At 42.4% G+C, this 20,115-nt stretch overlaps 1 long non-coding RNA gene across 4 annotated transcripts in view; it reads left to right on the forward strand.

Annotated features, from left to right (window-relative positions):
* Positions 1–20,115, forward strand: part of LOC123840763 (uncharacterized) — a 61,628-nt gene that overhangs the window by 33,677 nt on the left and 7,836 nt on the right. Inside the window, exons 1-3 of one of the 4 annotated variants that reach the window (XR_006790085.3) lie at positions 2,860–4,135; positions 4,541–4,739; positions 6,319–6,415. This is a non-coding gene — a long non-coding RNA (uncharacterized LOC123840763). Of the gene's footprint in view, positions 1–2,859; positions 4,136–4,540; positions 4,740–6,318; positions 6,416–20,115 lie in introns of those variants that run through there. The other 3 variants (XR_006790088.3, XR_006790087.3, XR_010412449.1) reach the window with 3 other exon arrangements.

The raw sequence follows: 20,115 nt of genomic DNA on the forward strand, positions 1-20,115 counted from the left end.
ACGTGGCAGGTGCAACACTGTGGTGTGGTGGTTGAGTGAATGGGCCCCGGGGGCTAGGCTGCCTGGATTGAATCCTGATTCTGCCGATAATGGATTGTATGGCCTTGGGCGAGTTGTTCAACTTCTTCGTACTTTAGAGGGTTATTATAAAACTTCAGTGAGGTAATATTTGCAGAGCACTTAAAATAGTACTTGTCACATAGTAGGAAGTAAATGACCTCGGACTGCGGTGGTTCTTATTTTAAGTCATGTTGGCATTTTATCGTTTCTCTGCCTCCTCTCTTTCTGTTGGTTGCCAGTTGAGTCCATTTCTAGTACCTATTCTCACTTTCTTATTAAGCGGATGTTGCTAATCTGTGGTGGCCTGGGAAATGACGATATCAACTTATTAGAATTTTGTCTAAAATTAAGTTGGATAGTTTAAAGATCTTTCTTATGAATCATGCATATGATCTTTAGTTCTTGGATGAGGAGACATCTACCTAACTTGCTCAGAAATGGCCCTTTTTCCCCCTCTTCCAAACACCAATTATGTTCTGAGTAATTGAGTTCAATTGCTAACTGTTCTCTAGTTAGCAGGGTTTATCATACTCCCTTTTATTTGATAAAATATACTCTGCATTGAGTATCACAGTTCCTTACCCTTTCCTCTCATTTATACATAAGCTTCTATATCCCGCAGTCATTCTGGGACAGCAAAGAATGTGCTGGCCTCTGGGAAAAGGAATGGATATCATGGAAGGTGATGGTTACATCAATCTCTCTCAGAGAACGGCCATAACTCTCTGTGAGCTTCTGGACCCACGAGATTTTCTTAAAGGTTGTTTTTTTTTTTTTTTTTTAACCTAACCTGTGTCTTCCCTACATGAGTGTAGGTGCGTAATTCCAATTAGGATGTATGAAACAAGACAAAACTGTTGAAAACTCATGTAAGTCATCACTAGACTGACTCTCCACTTCCTTCCACTTTCCACCTTAAAATGCGAACAACCCAAAACCAAACAAACCATTCTTTTGGGATTATTCTTCTTGGCTTTGTAGTGAATGGAAAGAATGAATTTAAGAGCAATCTTGAAGGCTGCCAAGAAGACCTTATTTTAAGTCATGGTCATAAAATTTTTGAGTTAGAAGGATCCATAAAAAAATTTAGCTCAATTTCTGGATTTTTCAGATGAGGAAACTGAGACCAGGAAAAGTTGAATGACCTGACAAAAATTACTAGGTCAGAACCTGACATTTTAAATGCTCGTGAAGCTATAATTTCTTGGCCATGATACCTACTATGGGCCCTAAAATATATTGTAAATTTTATCAGCTGGGTGTATCTCAGTTGCAAGTGATTAAAAAAAAAAAACAAAACCCAAAAAATCCAAAAACCTAGCCTAAACTAATTTAAGAAAAAGAGGAAAAATTGTTGGCTCATGTAATAAAGTATCTAGGGGGAAGTTTGGCTTAAAGCATCCCACAATCCGGCAGCTCAAATAGTGTCAACAGAACCCATTTCCTCTGTTGTTCTCTGACAGATCCCTCTTCCATATGTGAAAGATGGTGGCAACAGCTCCAGACTCAGTATCCTCTCAGATTCTATCCTCTCAAGTTCAATAGGAAAGAGCCAGGAGCTCCAGAATAGACTCCTATCATCCTATTGGCTCTGATGGGCACTATGTGGCATGTCCACAGAGACCAGGAGAAATGTGATACATTGATTGTGATGAGGGAACAGAAGACAAGCTGAGGACAAAGCAGAAGCTGACACCCCCCCCCCCCCCCCCCCCCCCCGCCATGGGATATATGTTACATTCCTCAGGCACTTCTGGCTGCCCTAAAGGAAAAACTAACTTATAGAGTTTCCCTCAGTTTACAAATATCTTAGCAATTTACAAGAACAAAGCATTCTATCATCAATAGCCTAGCTTCCAGAAGGAAATGTAGATACAATTAAATGTCTTTATAACCTGCAGCCCATCAACAGATACTTGAAGTGGGCAGAATGTTATGTTCCTCCAGGAAGTTCCCAACTATCTTAATGTTAATGCCTTACTAGAGCGGTAAACAACCTTAACTTGACAATGGTAAGGCCGTGGGTATCCTGTGAGTCTTCTTTAGCATATGAAAGTTCTTTCTGAAACCTCCCTTTTTCCTTAGCTCCCCCAACCCCGAAGTATATAATCAGCCACCGCTCACAACCCCAGGGCAGCAGCTCTTTCTTTCTGTCCATAGGTCCTGTCCCCGTGCTTTAATAAAATCACCATTTTGCACCAAAGACGTCTCAAGAATCCTTTCTTAGTCGTTGGCTCCGGACTCCACCCCATTGAACCTCACCTAAATCCCAAAACCCCATCAACTGGCTTAGGTTTGTGTCCGCTCAGTGAGAATCAGTACACGAATTATCTGAATGAGTTAATATATACATGTTATTTATTGTTTTCTAACAAACAATTATATAGCCCCTTTCTGCCAGCTCGTTCTAAGGATTTTACAAATACCAACCCACTTAACCATCTTAACAACCCAAGGAGATAGGTACTGTTACTGTCCCCATTTCAGAAATGAGAAAACCAAGTCACAGAGAGGTTAAGAAATGTGCCCAAGTTTATGTAGCTTATAATCTGCGGAGTAGGCACAATTCCATATGAGGCAGTCCTGCTCTTGAATACCTGTTTTCCCACTGCGTGCACTGAGTAATTGAATTCTTCCACTGTATCTAGCACAGCCATCTTTTAAAAAATTTTTGTTTTTATTTTTTTGTGAGAGAGAGAGAAAGCACGTGAGCGGGGGGGAGGGGCAGAGGGAGAGGAGAGAAAGAATCCTAAGTAGGCTCCACGCTCAGCTCAGCGAAGAGCCCCACTCAGGCCTCGATCTCATGACCCTGAGATCGTGACCTGAGCCGAAACCAAGTCAGACGCTTAACCGGCTGAGTCACCCAGGTGCCCCTCTTGTACAGCCACCTTCTTAACTGCAAGAGTGTACGAGGCGGAGCCTATGATTTTTCTTCCTTATCGTTATGGGGAGACTGATGAGCAGAAGGGTGAGTGGTGTACAGAAGGTGCGCTGGCAGGGCTGGGGGCAAGGGGCAGATCGAGCTCTGTAGGTAACAGCTAGTTCTCAGTGTTCTGGGCTTCCTTTTCAAACAGTCTTTTGGGCTCTTGTAGAATGAGTTCACATGCATACTACATTTGCTAATTCTGGGAACTGAGAAGATCTGCCAATAAGCTTCTTGGAGATGGATGACTTTTTAAATGTCAAATGCAACATTGAGCCGTTAAATTGTGCTGTTTAAAATGTCAGGAAAAACCATTATTTTTGCAGACAGGGCTTCAGTGTGGTCTGATTTCAAGTCTGTGGAATGACTCCTGTCTTTGAGAAGAATCCTTCTTTTCTTATTTTGAAATGCTGCTATTGTTTTGTCCAGGGAAGAGTGGTCCGAGAGGCATTTCTGGCCACTGAGTCCAAGCTAGCACGGGCAAGTAGTTGAAGTTCCCACCCCGGACTAGCCTCATCCTCGCAGGAACTCGGCCAATAGCTAGCCACCGGCCTGCCCTCTTCCCATCTTCCCCCTGTACTAAAACCTCCTCCCCCCCCGCACCCCAATACAGAGCTCTGGGTGAGGTTTCCTCTAGAATCCATTCCAGTTCTGTTGTTTTCAGCCATTTTTCTGCAGAGCATAGTGGGGACTAGTAGAGTAGACTTTATTACTCCCAAGAAGAATCCAGTTGAACGCTTTAGAGCACAGCAGTCCCCATGGGCAAGTGCCAAGTAATGACCGCTCCCTGTGGAGAGTTAGAGCCTGGAAGCTTTGGGTCTCTTTCTCCACACGTGTCATTTTCATCCAGGTCTTGTCACATGATTAGGAGCCTGAATTAAATCGCCAGAAAGTAATCTGGAGTTTGAGTGATATGGGTGGAAGTGGGTGAGAGAGAGGGCAACTACCTCCCCGAGTTGTGGGAGAGCTGGGAGAGGGAGGGATGCAGCCCCCTCTGTAATCTGTGGCCCTGAGGTCTTCTGAAGCACTGTTTTAGCACAGTCAGCCCCTCCTCCTCTGGCTTCCTCCTTCATTGTGACACAGCTTGATCATCTCAAATTGTTAGGCTGAAGGAGATGACTCCCAACCGGTCTCCGTATCTGAAATTATATGGTAAGAACTACCACATAATTTATGAGAAACCCAATTAATTTGGTGTGCGTTGCGGGGGGAGGGGAACCTCTGTCCTGCTAGTGTAGGAGACTGCCATCTTGTGTCTACCACGACTCAGTATGAATATACGATTTTCCGTGTTCTATATTGTCCCATTTATGAAGCCCTTTAAAGAGGGTGAGCAATGCGTGTGGAAAGGCCCAGCTTACAGCCTTAACTCTAGAACCATCTAGCTGGTTCATATCGAACAAAGAGAAGTTTTTTCTGATCCTTTTTTTTTCTCTTGTGAAATGAGGAAATAAACTAGATTATTTTTAAGATGTGCTTCCTACTTGAAGAGTCAAATCTGTATTTCTGAAGTCAGAGTTTTAAAAAATATTAATGATTGTTTTTTTATCTCCACAGTGTTGGAAACGTAAATGAATATTTGTCCCTGTGTAACAAACAGATAAGGGAACTGAGACACAGAGACATTTATAGCCCATCGAACATCAGACCCTGAGTCCTTCAGAGAGCTTCTGTTCCCTCGTGTGATCCTTTGTCTGTGAGTCACTGACCTACATCACACAGGCCGTGCTGGCTCTCCCACTCTGGGACTAACATGGTAAAGTCAGTGGGGACGAACAGCTTGGTTCCCAGATCACTCAGCTGGGAGATGATATTTAGAATGATGGCTTAAAAACAATTCTGACCAAGCAAAGCATTAGTCAGCTTGGGAAAACTTTATGGCTTGGGAGGAACTTCTCAGGGAGGGAGAGGTAACAGTACATTCTATTCATCCCAGGAGGATCATTTGCCATAAGTCAGTCAGGGAAGAATTTGTTTTGGACCCACACAGAGAGAAGGGAAGCAGTGAAAGAAAGCAAGCCTGACTGGAAGTTCGAAGGCTTAATTTGCTTCTAGTCTGACTCTGCCAAACACTTACCACAAGACAAAATACATACCCTTTCTGACCTTGACTTTTCCAATCTATAGAATGGGAGGATAAAACTAAATGGTCCCTAAACTTCTCTGAACTCTGACGCCCATTTCTGCGTCACAGCTGTCATTTGGAGGCTTCTTAATGTGCGAAACAAATCTTACAGGAGTCAGAAGTACCTCTCTCCCTATGATCTCCTGCCCTGGCTCTGTGTTCTCTCTAGCTTATGAACACCTTCCTATGAGTCTCCTCATCACAGCCTGATTTTTATTATTGCGAGTGATTCCCCTCTCTTCCGTGGTGGGCTCTTGGTGAACAAGCCATTCATTTTGGGTCACATTTCATTGCAAGTTATTCATTTCAGGGTCACCTTAGCACATAGTGAATGCTGCCTTGCCTTTTGTTTGCTAGGATTGCATATCCAGGAAATTACAAGTCTATGATCGCTCCATATTTCAAGTATTACTATTTCTTAGATTTCGAATGCTAAGTATTTAATAATCTCTTGTGCAACCTTCGTGGTATGCTACTGATATGCAGAGATCGAACTCCTTTATTTCAGTGAACAGTTAGTGGTGGACAATTACTTATTTTCTCAATCAAGGGGAGAGCAACTTATACATGCAAATGATTGCATGTACATATGATTTTCTATATACATACACATTTTCTCCTGGCCAGTATGTATTCTGTTGGCTTAAATAACTGAACAATTTTTACATTTGTTTTTAATTTTTATGCTATACCTCTGGTTACAACTATCTCCTAGTTCTTCCTACTATTTGCTTATTATGAAGCCCTTCGATGAACTTTAAAGCTGAAAAGGTCCATCTCTGATGCAACCCTTTCTTTTACAGTTCAGAAAACTGAGGCCCAGGGACGCCTGGGTGGCTCAATCGGTTAAGTGTCTTTCTTCGGCTCAGGTCATGATCCCAGGGTCCTGGAATCGAGTCCCGCATCAGGCTCCTTGCTCAGTGAGGAGCTTGCTTCTCCCTCTCCCGCTGCTGCTGCTTCCCCCTGCTTGTGCTCTCTCTCTGACAAATAAATAAATAAAATTAAAAAAAACCCTGAGGCTCAGAGAGGCTTAACGTGTCCCTGCTGGTCACAGCCAAGGGAGAACTAGAACAGATCCGTCTTGCTTTCCAGCCCAATGATTGCGTCTCTGCTCTAGCACGGTAATATTTATAGTCATAACATAGCACACATATATGTTTATAAAATATAAACAAAGAAATATTTATGTTTTGCCCACATTCTGTTACAGAAAGGTAGAGAAATTCAGATATAAATTTCCCGCTTGGATGTCTCAGAAATGTGCATCTTCAGGAATATTATTCATTGGTTGAAGAAAATATTGCTAGGTAAGTAGAAGATATGTATCTTGTTTCTTTAGAAGCCCAGTTCACACTGTGCCAAGGGGATAGAGTACAAGTGCTGGTTAATAATTTATAGTACGCATTCATCTCCATTCCTCTTTGACTAAAATATTAATCTTCCATTGATCATCATCATTTGCTTTTTGCCTTGGCAATATACAGTGTGCAGAGAGTTTGATGAAAGGGTGATTTCCTAGACTCATCATAGCCGCCCGTGCTCTGCCAGTAATTTACTGACTTTATTTACTTGTGGTAATGAGCACACCATGGAGAGGATACCAGCTGCTGGGATTGTCTTGGGTGCCTTTTTTCTAGGGCAGGACAATGTAAAAAGCACAGCTGTTTTTCTAATTTAGTATTTGCAGCATGTGCCTGCGTTTTTATTACATTTTTAGTGGAAAAAAAACCGCAGGTGAATATAGAATATAAAAAATCTGAGCCTGGTTTCTATTAATAAAGTGAATTTGTTTAAAAGTATCTCGAGAAAGGTGGGGGGTGGTTTGTGTATATATTCTAAAAAATAATAGCCAGGCTTTGGAAGGTAGGACATAAAAGATTTGGTTTAGTGACTTAGGATTATATAATTGTTTAATGGGTATAATTTTTAAATATGTGGCGATATTTTATATGTGCACGTGTTTTCCATGTGTGTACAATTTGTATAATTGCTCATGAATTGTAGGCTGAGATAAAAGAAATTTAGTATGTAAACCATCCTTTGCTATATATATGTGTTTATTTTTTATTTTTTGAAGATTTTATATATTTATTTGAGAGAGAGAGAGAGCACGAGCAGGGGGAAGGGCAGAGGGAGAAGCAGGCTTCCCGCAGAGCAGGGAACCTGATGCGGGGCTCCGTCCCAGGACCCTGGGATCATGACCTGAGCCGAAGGCAGACGCCTAACCGACTGAGCCACCCAGGTGCCCCTACATATATATTTATATATTAAAGAAGAGAAACTTTATATTTTGATTTGTAAAAAGGAAGTCAATTTGCAAATCATTCTTTGTTTACTATGAAATGCAGTTTTGAATTTTTGTCTAAAAATATCTACTTTTCCAAAATGCAGGCATTTTGACTAAATTGTGAAGCCACGAGGGTGACCTAACTAAGGAGGAACTAGCACGTTTCATTCCCTCTCTGTCCTTGTCCCGTGTTGGGCATTGAGTGCACTGCTGTTCAGACCACAAGACCCCACAAGCTAGCTCCTTTCACCCCTTCTCTTTCTGATTTTCATCTCTGCCTTCCTCTTTTTTTAAAAAATAGAAACATTTCTGCTTTTATCTCCTCTCACTACCTCTTTAAATCTCCTTTATTTAAATAAACCTGAGAATTGCAAGAACTCTTGGCACACCCAAGTTTGTGGGCTGAGCTGCATGCCTGTTACAATACTCGTCATTTCTCATAGGTGATGCGCCAAAGATATGGTGACTGTGGGGCACTTGGTTGCTTATTACACACTTTCAGGACAATGGATTTATGTTACAATTGCTCCTACTCAGCTAGGGGCCCAGTTTTTCCTGAAGCTCAGGGAGATAGACCTTCTCTTTGAACAGTCATTTATGTAATGCCTACATATTGGGAGGTGGGGGATGGGGGTAGGAAAGACTTAGTAATTGTGCTCTACTCTTGAATATTGTAACTGGACTACTTGGCAAGTCACCATTTTAATGTATCAAATAGATATTTTTTCATATATACTTAATATATATTTTAAAATATCAAAGATATATATCAGGATCTAGCAAGGAAATCTGAAACCGCTTTAAGTATTTACAAGAAAAGAAATTCAACATAGGAACTGTTAACACAGGTGATGAGGAAGCTGGGAAAAATAGGCTTATCAACAGAGAGAGAGGTGAGGGAGGCAGAGTTACATATAGGCAAGGACACAGGAACCAGGATCACCTAGCTTTGGCTGGAAATTTGGCAGACCTGTCTGCAGGAGCTAAAGCCCTAGAGGAGACCATTCAGTCATCTGAGAGGCCATCCAAGGTGGAGGAAGTGGCGGCCTCATGTTTCTCCCCACCCCCTATCTCCTCCACAATCTCATGCTGATGTTGGCCCATCGCAGAGGGCAGCCAGCGACACTGGAAGCTCAGGAAAAACAAGCTGTGGAGATCAGCTCCCCTTTGCCAGCAGTGCAGGTCAGAGCGGTGTGGCGGAGCAGGGACGCGAAGGAAAGGGAGAGGAGAATGGATCACGGAGTGAATAGGCTCAGAACTTCCACACGAAGGTCACCATCTGACTGTAACTGAATCCTCTTGACCCCCATTACTGGCAGAATCTTCATGGCAGTTGATGAATCCAAGTGGGCAGGGACTACAGAATCTGAAGGTTATCCAGAGCCTGCCTGTTGACTGAGCTTCTCTTTGGGACTTACTATTTCTCTTTCTCCTTCCTCCCACTCTCACCACTTCTTTCTTGCTTAAACTTTCCCTGTGGTTACTAGTCAGAATTATGTAGGCTTTCTGGGGAAAACCTCAACTCTTCTTCAGCTGGCTTACAGCCTTGGTTTAGGTTAGAATAATTAAGTCAAGGATGATGTCTGCAGAAGAGCGGCTCAAACCTCAGAGGTAGGATGGGGCCTTCTCCACACACCCGCCCAGAAAGTGATCTCTGAGAGCTAAGGTGGCTTCTCAGCCCTACGTATCCTCACTTGTTGCCAGATATTTGAATTACTTGGTTAATGTTGCAATCCTAATAGAATATAGATTTCTCGTGGATAAAGACTGTGCCCTACAGGAGTCTATATCCCTTAGCATAGTGCTACTCAAATATTAAGTACTGCAATGTTTTTAACTGAAAGGTAAAGACCCCTAAATGGACAAAGATAAGCTCTAGTGTCTCCGGTTTTGGTTAAATTATATAAAGTCTTGGAGCCTCATGTTAATGCTTTTTAAGGTAGAATTTTAAATAAAGGACATGCTTTTATGACCTGTCCAATTACATCACAAGCAATTCGAGGGCAAGGACATTAGCGTACATTTTAATGTCAAGCATCCAGCCCACTGTCTTGGCACAAACAAGATCCTCAGTACATGTTTAATAAAGAAAAATCTGATTGAAAAATTGAAAAGAAGATTGGCCAAGCTGCAATATGAATATGCTTTTAAAATATTTAACTTCCTTTAAAATTTTCTATTTCTTTTTATTATTTAGTAGTAAGAAAAATTTGGAATCTACTTATCAGGGGTTGCAAACTCAAATGCTTACCAGGGATCAAGCAAGTAATGAGAAATGAATCTGGTTGTGACAAAAGAGACTAGTGGGGACCGTTGGGACCTGGAGATGATTGGAGAGCACTCTAAAAGTCCTCTCTCCAGGGAGAAGCAGATGTCCTGTCCTAGCCAACTGTCCTACGAGAGAGTAGCCGCAGTGTTGTCCAAACTTCTGGATATGTATGTGGAATTCCTATATGTTTAAGGCCAGATCAGCCAGTTAGGGGATTCTTCTAAAAACAATATCCATTTTAGACTTCCAGGTGTTAATAATACTTATAGTTCCTCCTAATGTATTTATTGAAGATGTTTTGGGAATTATGATTTTGGAGCTCTAATTTTCCCTGTCTCCCTTTCCAATTTTTTTTTTAAAGATTTATTTATTTATTTTAGAGAGAGAGAGAAAGAGAGAGCTTGAGCGGGAGGGGCAGAGAGAGAGGGAGAGAGATCTCAAGCGGACTCCATGCTGAGCCTAACATAGGGCTGGATCTCACAACCACGAAGTCACAACATGAGCAGAAACCAAAGGCTGGTCGCTTAACTGACTGCACCACCCAGGTGCCCCTCCCTTTCCTACTTTAACTGGAATACTGTATCAGTTTTACTCAGTTTAGTGGCAGGGGTAACTATAAGTCAGAAAAGAGTGCTATCAGCTATTGCTGAACTTTGACCTTCAATTGACGAAAGTGCTGAACAGTTAGTTGCCTTTTCGGATTATTTTCTACAGCAAACATTTTTTTAAAAACACACGAAAGATAACAGATTTTCAGTCGACCGATAGATTATCAACAAATGTGCTTATTGCATAGAGACTACAAAGTTTATGCATACTCTTTTTTTTTTTTATGCATACTCTTATGTTTCGATGTGGTCAGCTCAGATAAGTGCAACACACTGTTGACAAAAGTAGGCTTCTGAGTTCTTGTGGCCAAACAGCCAGGGAGGTTCATAGACACAAATCCTCTGCGCACCGGCAGAGACTAATGGCTCAAGCAGAGACACCTGAGTTTCATAAGACCTACTCCAATTTGCAGTTGATTTGAGGGGACCTAATAAAGGTAGTCAATGAGTCATTTTCCAGCATGATATAACTAGAATTGGTTCTTGGCCCAGAAAGATGTGAGTCAGTTTAGTCCTGACTCAGTTCCCAGTCTGATGCACGGTGACTCACTTCCCCATGTGATGTCATGTTTGTTCCTTGTGAGATGTGACCTCTTCGTTGTTTTGTTGTATTAGGGTTGTTTTCTTTTTTGAAGAAGAAGAAGAAAATGAGAATATTGTAGCATAAGATGAAATACTCCAAGGAATACAGAATCAGACTAATAAAAAAAAGCCTTGATTTTCTCACAGTGAGCCTGAAGAAGTAATTAAGCTTTAAATGCCTATATTGTTGTTCCCATGTATTAGGATTGTTAATTTCCAAACAGCCTAGCTATTAGCCAACATTTGATTGAAAACATTTTGCATGTAAAAGAGGAAAAATTGGTATAACAACAATTCAGTCATTTGGTAGATATATTTATAAAAGGCAGCTGCATCTGAAAAAAAGTCAACAATAGATGGTGAGATTAAAGAGGACACATGCATGGATCTTTCTAGAAAGATACATTAATTTGTATACAGAAAGTAAATCCCAAATGGAACATTTGTTATGAAATCCACGAGCATTTCAGAATATGTAGAATTTTTTAAAAAATACGATAAAAATGGCTTTTTATGCTTTTGTCAATTGTGAATGAAATTCAATACATGGCCTGTGTAGGGGGTCAAGTTTGGAAGCAGAGGAGAAAAAGCAGTGTATGCATCTCAGACACTATGTAGGGAAATGGATTAACTTTGGTCTTCCCCTTAGGCAGACCAAACACTCTCATCATCAGTAGATGTCTATACTGAGAAAGTCAAAGCAATGGAAGTTAAGGTTGTTTCAATGACAGCAATAAAAACCCTTTTTGGCTAATTGAAGCTAAAAAGGGGGATATTTTAGGGGATGGATGAATCAGAGTAGTTGGCAATAACCAAGCCTCAGAGCACTTTGAGGATCCCCAGCCTAGGTAATTCTGGGCCTGCCAGGGTTCTGTCAACCTGCAACTCTCTTCAGTGGCCTTTTATAACCATTTATCCCTATTCATGTTTTGAAGACCTAGAAGAATGATCCATTAATTGGCCCACCTTGGCAGGTACATCTCCTTTTGGATGAATCATCTCTGGCAGAGGGTACAGCTGCACAATTCTCCATGGGAGAACTGTTATGAGCTGGTAGTCATCCCAACTTGCGTCTGCTATGTAGACCATTTGGCTGGTTCTCCAACTTCTTTACCCTACAGCCCCAATCATCACATTTTTTTTTTTAAGATTTTATTGATTTATTTGACAGAGACACAGTGAGAGAGGGAACACAAACAAGGGGGAGTGGGAGAGGGAGAAGCAGGCTCCCCGCGGAGCAGGGAGCCTGATGTGGGGCTCGATCCCAGGATCCTGGGAACATGACCCGAGGCAAAGGCAGACACTTAATGACTGAGCCACCCAGGTGCCCCCAATCATCACATTTTTATCTACCCTGTAGATGAGTGTTTCTCAAAGTCTTATGTTAACATGGATCACCTGGGGATCTTCTTAAAATACAAATTCTGATCCAGTAGAACTGGGGTACTACCTGAGATTCTGCATTTAAAGTAAGCTCCCAAGCGATGCTGATAAGGCCAGTTCATGGACCAGACTTTCAGTAGCAAGACTGTAAAGAGTTTCTTGGTCACCTTACTAATATCCATTCTCTCCTCCCCCTCTCCTAATAGCATGGACATCTTTATTCAAGCATTTATTTCCACCCCTATACAGTCCATATGCTTTGGAGGAAACTGAGCATACTCCCAGCCCTAGTGGTGGGTACCAGTTGGCTTAAACCTAATCAGCTATTCAATGTTATTTCAATGGCCCAGGACCTAGAGCAGTGGCTAACAGGTAATAGACATCAACAGATATTTGTTAAATGAATACATGGATGGGTGTGAGCATAGACAGGTGAGATGAGCTTATCCAATTAGGATGGATTTCAGGACACTGGCTTGGAATGCTGGTGTGGAAGCCCTCTTTGCCATTGGATGTGAATGTTTGAGACTTGATTGTGACTGGCAGCCTTCCTACAACTGTTAGGGAGTCAGCCTTAAAATGAGGCTGACACTAGAGAAGGCGGAGCAGAGAGGTAAAAAGAAATGGACCACTGATATCACTGAAACACTTGATCAACTATGTCCACCCAACAGTTACGAGAACCAAGAATCCCCTTCAATTTTAAAGCCAGTTTTAGTTGGAGCCTCTGTTACAACATAAAGAGTCTTTTTTTAAATAATTTTTTTAAAGGTTTGTTTATTTTAGGGAGAGGGTGTCCGTGTGCACGAGCAGTGGGGGGAGGGGCTGAGGGAGAGGGAGAGAGAATCTCAAGCAGACTCCACACTCAGCGCAGAGCCTAACATGGGGCTCGATCTCACAACCCTGAAATCATGACCTGAGCTGAAGCCCAATTGACTAAGCCACCCAGGCACCCCTGTTATAACATAAACAGTCTTATCTGACAATAGGTCAGATATGTCTTATTCCATTCCTAGGATACCCCATTATGGTGCAATGTGGTGGTACCTTCATGAGTCACTGTGGTCATAAAGCACCATGGTCAGAAAGCATTCCACAACACTCTCTGATACGGATTTAGAAATAGACTTTATTGATGAAAAATACTAAGCAAGTGTCTGCAGGAAGAGCAGAAGTCTGTGATCTTAGCCTTTCATCGATCTAAGGAAAGGCATCTACTGGAATATGGAAGGTTTATGTTCTATCTCCTTGTTGCTTTCCATATAGGGAAAGTGAGAGAACAACTCATCTGTGGGGATACAAACACTACTGGGGCACCAGGTGTTAAATAGTGTTAAATGTTTTCAGGATGTCCAGGAAAGCCAGTTTTTCAGCTTTGGAGATTTGAGGCTTGAGGGGGCAGAGAAGAAGCCTCCAGTCCTATAGAGGAAGCTAAGTTGAGTTGGAGGGAGTCCATCCCACTGGGAGAAGGTGGAAGGCCCTGCTCCTGTTGGCCTGCCCAGGCTGCCTCAAGTGACCTCCCAGAGTCATTTCTAGAAAATTTTGCTCATCACCCACACTACACTAACCTAAACTCTTTTGCCAGCCAGTTGCTTAAAATCCTTCACTTGCTTCACCACTGCCTTCAGGATAAAGTCTCCGGAGTTTGTTTTCCAAGATTGTCATCATCTGGCCTAACCTAACTCTTAAGTCTCTCTCGTGTCACGCTGACATTATACCAGAAACTTCAGCTGTACCAGAGGGTCTTCTGCGCTCCCGACATTTAATACATCATCACTTCTCAGTGTCTGGAAGTCTTTTGTGCCATGGCTCTTCCCAGAATGCATCTTGCTGAGCGCTGTGCCCACTAAATTTTCTCCTGATCAAAGCCTGCTTATCCTTTAAGTTTCAGCTCAACTGTTACTCTCTCTGGGAAGCAGTCCCAGATCTTTAATCCCCACACCCAGCATAATTATTCACTGCTGCTTCTGAGTCCCCATAGCACTTGGTTCACACTGCTAGCTTCCACTTATCACCTTGTTAAGCCACATATCCATGGCCTCCCCTAGATTACGAGTTTCCCTAGCATAGAGAGCTTGTCTTATTTGTCTTTATAGCTTAAGCCCTACTGGGCTACTCTCCATGGGACTGATCCTGTTGGCCTCACTGTAGGATCTTGACTTTTATTCTCATTAGGGAGCATGCCTTCAGACCAAAGTTGACCAAACAATTGTACAGGATTCTTGATGAGAAGAGAATCTGAAGATGGACAGCCTGTTAAAAATGCAGGAATTTGCAAGCAGGAGAGGGCCTAATGAGTTTGGAAGGGAACAAAATTAGGAAAAGAAGAAGCTTGATTTTTTTTTTAAAGATATTATTTTACTTATTTATTCGACAGAGAGAGATAGCAAGAGAGGGAACACAAGCAGGGGGAGTGGGAGAGGGAGAAGCAGGCTTCCCACAGAGCAGGGAGCCCCATGCGGGGCTCGATCCCAGGACCCCGGGATCATGACCTGAGCTGAAGGCAGACGCTTAACGACTGAGCCACCCAGGTGCCCCAAACTTGATCTTTTGGAACAGAGTTTCCAGAGGGTCGGTGGGACCAGCTGCCTTGGAGAATAGCCACTGATACCCAAGATGATCTAGTATATAAAAAAAATAGTATATTGTTTAAGATAAAAATTTCCCCCCTTTCGGCCTTTTCGCAATGATTGCATTGCTGTTAACTTTCTTACTAAAGTGTAATGCTCAAGACAGCAGGAAGCCAGCTAGAAACAGCTGTGTATATGGCCATTTATTGATCTGCCCTCACTGTTAGGACGTAAGAGGTGGGCTTTCTATTTCCACAGCCAGTGGCGCCTGGGTTGTTCTTGTTGAAGTCCCAGTGACAGGCACCTTAGACCACACGGAGTTAAGGGATGTAGTTGATTCTTTCATTTTCTTCAGGCCAACAAGCTTCAGAGATCTGTCACCATACATCCTGACCTCTGTGGATTTTTAGAGCAGGATCATGTCCAGAACTGTAAGAACCAGCAGGTCATGCGGCTTTTCTGAAGGTCTATTCAGCCACCTCAGAATATACTTACAGGCGTGCTAATGCCAAGGTACACGGGCCACTGGGTGTGAGACTGACAGGAGCAGAGCCCTGGAGGCCTAATGGGGTGGTTGGCACGGCGACAGTCTGCAGGCCCCGTCTGGCCTGCACGGCAGCTGCACATGGTCCTGGGACCCGAGCCAGCTGGTGGCTCATGGCAACGGTTTCTGGGTCCTGGCACCAGCCCAAGATCGGCCCCAGCTTCTTAGCCCTGACCTGGCAGTGGCTTTGTTCTCGCTTGGAGCTGAAGTTCACCCCCGCACCGAGCCTCAAGGTGAAGGCAGGCCCTTGAACCCTAACCCGCGTCCACCTCTCGCACTGCCACGTCCTCTGCTCTGGGTGAGGCTAAGGGCCGGGAGGAAAGGCCAGTCCTTGGGGGTTAATCTTAGCCTCAGAACTTTGGTAGTGGTTTTGTCCGCGGTGGGGCTGAGCACTTCGGTGCTGTGTGTGCTTGGGGCCCCAAGTGCGGGTTGAGATCGTCAGGGATGGAACAGAAGCCCGGCAGGAGATGCCCCTGACCCTGACTCGTCCAGGAGCACTCTGAGGCAACTCAAGGACTGGATTTCAAAACTGGCCTTGGTGTCGCCAGAAGTGTCACCCCAAATAGGGGTCTCCTTAGCCGGGTATCAGGAATACCACAAAATTCTCAAAATAACATGGATTTTAATCTCTATTCGAACGTTTCACACACATTTCAAATGCAAACATCAGTGCTGTGGGTCTCCTGCCAAGTGTGGCTAAAGCATCTTTAGAACATCTTGCTATCTTTATTGATTGGAAGGGGCAATCTAAGTAAAGCAGAGTGCTTGCTGTGCATATAAAGCTTCTAGACACATCTCCTGTCTTCCTCCCCCCGCAGATTGCCTCCTGAGCACCTCCCCTGTGGAACTCCGAAATCTGATTTTAAATTATAGTCTTTATTTGCATGTTGCCCCCTCATGTTGCAGTCTAATTCTCCCAGATTGAGAGAAACACAATAAAGGAAAAAAATTTGTTTTCAGCGCTTCCTTTTTCACAAACTCTTTTTTTGGAAACCACAACGTCGGATCCCAGCAGAGGTTCCTGGGGCCTTTAGGAACATCAATCAGTTTCGCAGCTGGAGGCCGAGGCTTTCCTCAGGGAAGACTTTTTACATAAAACAGATTGTACTTTGTCCTTGCCAGGGCAGACAAAGGTTTAAATTAAATATGCAGTGAGCTGCCGTTGGCTGCTTGCCACGGCCTGGGGGAGGTGGGGAGGGAGAGCTCGTCCCTACTCTCCTTCCTTTCTCTGCAGTTGTTTCTTTTTCCTGTTTCTGTTTCTCCAGGGGACTCATTCTGGAGTTAAAAGACCTGGGCTCTGGGCTGGGCTTTTCTGTAAATTCACGGTGTGATGTGGCGCAAGTCACGGGGCCCCCTGGGACCTCAGTTTCCTCTTCTGTACAATGAGAAGTTTGAGATGATGTGTGAAGGTCTTTTCCATATTTAACCTTCTAAGTTATCTCCAAAGCCAGCTGTGTGCATTTCCAACGAGCGCCGCAAGCCTCAGCTCTGAGCCGCGCATCCCCACCATTCCTGGGTTGACAGGGGTGACCTGGCTGATTCCTTTTCCCACAGACCCCAGGGGCCAGGCGGGCCACGCTTTGCAAGAAGGAGGCCCGCAGAACAAGATAAATGGCAAATGACTCCGTTATCAGTCTTGGAGGTAATAAAGAGAGGTGGGGGTTGAAGTGAATTGGCGAGAAAGATTCCTCAAAAAAGGGGCAGCCTCTACCCACCTCAGCTGAAGCCACTTGTTGCCACCAGGGAATGTGGACCTCTGGGACAGCAAGGCTCTTTTTGTTTCTGTTTTAAGATTGTATGTTTAAGTAATCTCTACACCCAACGTGGGGCCCAAACTTAACAACCCGGAGATCAAGAGTCGCTCACTCTACCGGCTGAGCCAGCCAAGTGCCTCAAGTTTTCTAATTTTTATTTAAAAAATTTTTTTAAATGGGAAAGTCTGAAACTTTTAAATATTGGCAGCTAATTACAAAAAAGTTTATGAGTCTCATAAATTAGACATACAGGTCTGTGGACTGAATTCAACTTGAAGAGGGTCAGTATGCTGGGTTTGTGGACCTTAGGAATATAAGAATTTGTCTTCTCTATCTCATAGAGCTATTCAGAGGATTGCTATATTTAATAGTGCGTTGTAAACTGCAGCAACGTACAATAGACCTGAAAGGTGTTTGAATATAGAAATGCCCTATGGGAGGGGCGCCTGCGTGGCTCAGTCGGTTAAGCGTCCCAGGGGAGGGTAAGTTTCAGGAAAATAGCTTTACTCACATTCAGGTTCCCAGTCAACTCTTGGCCTGGGAGTTAATAAACTGTTCTCTTATTGGTTAAAAATAATTTTATTATCTAAGTCCGCATTAAAAAAATTGATTTCATGTTATTAGCATTGTAGGGAAAGCGGGTTATAAATGGAATGTATATTTAAACTTCAGAATTCTATTTTGCATTCTGTAACAATGGTAGCTTTTTATGTCGTTAGCATATGAAATGAAATATCATTTCAATATATAATTAAATAGTAAAGATTTATATAAGGTAATATGCATTTTAGTCAATATTTCTATTATTTGGATACATATGTGTTCTATAATACTATAATAATTGCAACAATAAGTCCAGAAAGGACAAAAGCAATTTGAGAGAAGTTTTGTTCCCTACATGCTAAAGTATTAGGCAGTCTTTTTATCTTGAGAGAGAATCAAATGAAAATGGGATATGATTCTTTAAAACATTCATGTTAGTGATTAGATTACCTCTTTTCCTATTTTGTCTGCATAAGAAACACAAATTTTAATTTCAGGAATATATATGAAATACATTACGATTGTTCTAAATGTATTCAAGTGATGTGCAAGTAACAAATAGGCACAGGTAAGTTATTAAGAAGCAAGATGAAATGGTATCTCTTCTTGGAATGCCATGATTTTATAGACTGAAATAACTGAAGGGTACCTAAATGTAAACTCACTTCCTCTTACATGGATAGATAACCATTTTCTCTTTTGAGTTGTTTCCTCTTGATCTTACTAACTCAAGACATAAAAACTTTATTTCTTCTTCTTTCTTCTAAGTTGGTCTCGTTTTCTTCCCCTATATTTAAGCTTTTTCTCTTTTTGTCTCATGTATATAGTAAGTCTCTCGGATTTGATCCATTAAAGTTTCTGGCTCATAACTTAAAAATACGTTTTTCAGTTCTCACAGTATATATTGAAGGACACAAGGGGATAGGGTTTCCCCATAAGCAGGGCAATATGTGACATATTTACCAAATGAGACAGCAAGGGCATAATCAGAACGGACACGGCCATGGTCAGGACAGACCTTGGCTGTAATCAAATGCTCCAGACTTACTGGTTCTTTTTAAAGACAAGTTGCAACTGTGCAATTATTAGCCCTGGAATAATTATAGTATGGGCAACACTGAGACATTTGGTTACTGTGTTAGTCTGGATAACTACTCACTAGCTACCACAATAGACCAGCTCTGAAATCTCAGGGGCTTCACACAACAAACATTTATTTCTTGCCCACACAAAATGTTGTCGTCAGTAGAGATTTTCTTCCGCTCAGAGACCCCGGGCTCCTCCACCTTGTGATGTTGCCCTATTAACATGTGGCTTCCAAAGTCACTGCATGAGGAATGGGAGAACTGAAGGACTCCCCCTGGGTCTCAAGACCTGGATCCAGAAGTGATACAAGACACTACTCACCTTTCATGGGCGGGAACTAGATCCATGTCTCCAACCCACCTGCAAGGAAAAGGAGAAAATGTAGGAAGCATATCAGTTGCTTTTGAGTTCACAGCCCAAGTACTGATGGTGATTTCTATCTCTCGTCACACGTTCATTTAACTGATGGTACCTTGAGACCATGACCTGATTCTGAGACTTCTTTGCTTCTCTAATTAGTTCTGTCATACTCTCTCCAATCTACTTCTGGATCAGATGTCCAAGAGGGACAATCTTATTGTCTTGTTTATCATCATAATCGGTTTGGGCAGAGACTTTGTTTAAAGCAATCTGAAATGCACAGGCCAGTTTACAGACGGACTGCTCTTGATTATGTGCCCACACCTGTTACAGCCGTCCGTGGAAAGAAGTTTGGGAATAAACTGCATAGGAATTTGGAGATAAAATGAATAAACAAATTTGGCAAAACTGTTTTGAATAGTTTTAAAAGCACATCTAACAAGGTCTTCGTTGTTATTAAATTGTTACTATATCACAGTAATTGCAAAATCAAAATCTGTCAAGGTTTTGTAGAGAACTACAGCTTTATTTTTTCAAGCCTATTTAAGTAGTCTGAGTTAAGAGTAGCTGCTATAAATGTCAGTCTACAAACTAAGGTGTACTAAAATGTATCTTTCATTTTTTCAATAGTTGAATTTAATTTCTATTTTATGTTTTCATTCTGTGGAGTGCAAGAAATTTAATTTTGTTAAATTTCAGGCCCCCCCTACTTACCCAGGGTTGCATCTAAGATTCAAAGTATTCATGGATTTACGTAGAATCGAGGCATTTGACAGTGTTCAATTTTGTCCTCTGTACATATCCCCCCTGGGATATGAGACATGGACAGTGGCAGAAATCACCACTTATCTACAGATATCCATTTCTCTTTCTTTAGTCAAAAACCACCTTATTTTTATCTGGGTACCTGGCTGCCCAGCTAGTGACTACATTTCCCGAGTCTCCTAAAGCTGGGTATGGACATGTGTCTAAGGGCTGGCTGATGGGTGGTGAACGGGAATGATGTGTCAACTTCTGGGTC

This window comes from Mirounga angustirostris, unplaced genomic scaffold, assembly GCF_029215605.1.
Source record: "Mirounga angustirostris isolate CCGP_5_RB_7025 unplaced genomic scaffold, mMirAng1.0.hap1 SCAF_6, whole genome shotgun sequence".
In the NCBI taxonomy this organism is placed as follows: Eukaryota; Metazoa; Chordata; class Mammalia; order Carnivora; family Phocidae; genus Mirounga; species Mirounga angustirostris.